The following is a 3,774-nucleotide window of genomic DNA, read 5'->3' as shown; positions in this document are numbered from 1 at the left end:
CACCAAATTATTGTTAATTGTTTTTGTTGTTCATGTGAATGACATTATGATTTGCCATAGCAGAGGTTAATGGTGAAATATTCTATATATTCTATGAAATTTGGGACACTCTCCAGATTTGGTTGATATGATCCCTTATGGTCCCGCCCGGCTGATTTCAGGATTGGGCTGAACCAGGTGTTGTTTGGGGGGGCAGTTTACGGAGAAGATAGAAACAATATATCTCCAATCCACTGGGCTAGTGGGCTGGTTATCTGACTATTGGGATTTCCTCCGGATCAGATTACTGTCACTTTGCTGCCTGTTCTGCCAATCTTCACAGCCCTCGTCACATGACCAATTCATGTTTCCATGACGACTATCCAAAATTCTGGTACCACGGAACCAGCACTGGAATTGTTGGCATGTGGCAGACTGAGTTTATAGAAAATTTGTGTTGGCTTTGGATGTACAATTTGTTTAAAATCAAGTGAAACTAAAAATGAAAGTTTCATTTAGCACAATTGTGTTTTTCTATCCTATCCAACATTTACTATATTCATAAGCAGATTTTGATGATACCATAAACACATAGCTGGTTGGATCCCTCACACTTTCTACCATAGGAGGAGAGTTCTGAATGAAGTACTTTTACTTTAAATACTTTTAAATACATTTTCCTGATCATACTTGCATGCTTAAGTAACATTTTGAAAGCAGGACTTTTACTTGTCACAGAGTATTGTTTACAGTATGGTATGAGTACTTTTACTTAAGTAAAGGATCTGAACACTTCTTCTTATTTTTTCCTTGGTCAGCATTACGAGAACACAGTCAGAATTCTAAAGTCTGTCACAATTCAGACCTTTTTTCTTCAGACTCTGAACTCAGAAATCAAATGTTAACATTTTCCACATTGACCTTAATCCTCTTCCGTACATACAACATGCACCCCCTTTGAGGGAAGGAGATCACTTTGGCCAAATCCTCTGGGGCTGCAGCTGATGTGGGAGACCCAGGGCCCTGAACACAAAGCGGGGCTGTGCTGCCCCCTGATGGTGGGATCTAATCACTTCACTGCACATGGAAGTGGATTCCCAGTGGATTGGAAACCAGCTACTTGTCAAAACTCTGACCCGGATTGTAATAATTCAACAGCAGTGAAATAAGTTTTCACATCCTTTACTTAAGTAAAAGTACTAACGCCACACTGTAAAAAAATCTCTGTTACAAGTAAAAGTCCTGCATGGAAATATTAATTATGTAAAAGCATGTATTGTCAGAAACATGTACTTACTTGTAAGTATTCAAGTAAAAGTACTTAATGCAGAACTCCCATTGTAGGAAGAGTAAAGGATCCAACCAGCTGTGTGTTTAATGGTCTCAGCAGCTCAGCTGGACTTGTTGCAGGGGTGGGGGGGAAAAATGATACAGCATAGTATCGCGATATTTTCAGTGGCAATTTTGTACTGATACACGGATGCCAAGTATTAATCTTTTATTATCTATGTGTTGGTCAGTTTGTCCCATTCTGCAGCAATAATGGCGTTATGACGCCAGATGACTGAAAAAATGACTTGCACACAGTGTTAGGAGAGTGATGATGTGCATTCAGCAATTTTGCCAAAGTATCTGAGAAAAAACTGCAACAGTCCCTCTGTGGTCTCAGATTTTCCGCCTTCTGTTCACTGTAGATGCTACAACTGCAAAAGACCCGGCCATCATGCCAAAGCGTGTCAGCGGCCCCTTCAACCCTCCGAGTGTTTCCCACATGGTGGCCAGTTGTCCACTCATAGTGCAGCAGCAGCAGCAGAGGGACCAGGACCAGGAAGAGGAGCAGAGGCCGGCCACCCTCAGAGAGAAACTGTGAGGGTTTCCACTGGAACACTGCTTATACAGCAGCGCTCTCTCAGGGTTCATTTATTGAGCGGCTACATGGGGGTCATCACTGTGGGACAAGTGTTATGGTTTCTCCAATAGAGTGCTGGCAGACATATCCCCTCTGAAAACTATTTTTCTTTCCAAGTGGTTTTCCCACCTCAGATAAGTGTCTTAGCACTGACTGAACCATCCGACTCACTGCTACGTCAGCCGTGTAGTAACACCACATATCAAGTCCCGGGGCTGGTCTGACACGACGCGGGCTCTGGTAACTCAGCCTTTTCATTTTGGGTTTCCAACTCCAAAACACTGCACACATACAGGGTGGGTGGCCTGAAGCCCCAGAGCAGACCTGAGTCATTTATGGGTTGGTACATATTTGACATGAGTCTATATCAGCGTGTGCTATAAAACCTGCATGATGGATATAATAGACCTTTTTAGCAGATGTTTTCATATATCAGAACACGGAAGCACAGGTTCTATTTATCAGTGGTGGAATGTAACTAAGTACATTTACCCAAGTACTGTACTTAAGTGTGAATTTGAGGTACTCGTATTTTATATTATTAATATTCTACTTTTTACTCCACTACATTAATCTGACAGCTTTAGCTAGGATCACAGAAGGCTTGTATCATGTGGAAACGCCCACAGTGTCATTAATTCCTCCTGGGTGAGACACAAACTACGCGCTGTAGCTTTAAACAAAATAACGGCCTAATAGTCCAGCTGAAATGATTAGACCATAAAACACACAACTGTTTTCTACATGAAGTACTTTTATACTTTAAATACATTTTCCTAAGTGAAGCGTTGCAAAAATGGTTAAAACTCTCTCACTGACTTTATGGCACAAACAATACTAAAGTTCATGATATTGATAAGTGTAACAAAACAAAGTGGCACTGCATTTGTCTAAAGATATATCGGCCTTCCAACCCATATAAGTCGGATCCTCGGCTCTGGTTTTCAGAATCCAGAATGATTAAAACAAACCACCTGACAGGATTCCACCCTGTTGGTCTCCACGAAGTATTACAAAATCTAAATAGCAAGCAAATATCAAATGCCAAGCGAAAAATGTGACAAACATTTTATGTAATTCTATGACATTATTTTCATAATATTCCAATTTTTATTCTTGTTTATTCTCCCAAAATAAAAGTTTTTTTTCTCCCATAAAAACGTTTTGGCAGAATATTACAATATAATTTCCCCCCCAAAAAGTAACTGGGCTACTAAACTTGAAAGACGGGCTAAACATCCAACATGTGAATGTAAGAGAGAAAACAAATCAAATATGTATGGATGTCCTCCTTTTCTGAGAACACCTTTCCAGGGGGCGGGCTCTAGCTCAGCCAGTAGGAGCCCGGAGAGTCGGGCTGGTCCAATGAAGCTTCGCCAACCAGATCTTTCCTTTCTGAGCCACTAGATGGCTAGATGGTTGAAAACCCACTGAATCGCCACTTCTTTAATCTTTTCTTTAAACAGAAAGAACGTTCAAGTGGAAAAAGGATGTCTTAATTACCAAGTTGACATTTCATTATTTGAATTCATATGCAGACTTTGTCTGCAGATCAGTATTAATCTGAAGGGAATGGTCACACATGTATCAGGGATTTAGTCACATAAACAATATTTGCTCAGTTATTACTTATTAGTATTAACTTTCCTTCACTCATTTTAGTGAGGGGGCTGAACGTACATATATATTATCTTTTTATATTCACTATTTATTCAGAGTTTTTCTCGCTGAACAAAAAAACGTTTTCGTAGCTTTCTTTTTTTTAACATTCGGTTCATGAGAACAGGCTGATCCATAAGTTATAAAGCGAATACACACCTACAAATGACACATGCTGTTTACCGGTCAAATTGGTATATCGAATAGATTTGTGACATTTCACGGGT

The 3,774-nt window shown here is 40.1% G+C and overlaps 1 pseudogene; it reads left to right on the top strand.

Moving 5' to 3' along the window:
* LOC116686248 (protein lin-28 homolog A-like) overlaps positions 1 to 3,165 on the top strand; it is an 11,440-nt pseudogene extending 8,275 nt beyond the window's left edge.
* The last annotated feature ends 609 nt before the right edge of the window (positions 3,166 to 3,774 follow it).

The sequence above is a fragment of the Etheostoma spectabile genome, unplaced genomic scaffold (genome assembly GCF_008692095.1).
Source record: "Etheostoma spectabile isolate EspeVRDwgs_2016 unplaced genomic scaffold, UIUC_Espe_1.0 scaffold340, whole genome shotgun sequence".
Lineage (NCBI taxonomy): Eukaryota > Metazoa > Chordata > Actinopteri > Perciformes > Percidae > Etheostoma > Etheostoma spectabile.
The sequence above is the reverse complement of the archived record's forward strand: the minus strand, read 5'-3'. Positions and strand labels throughout refer to the sequence as shown.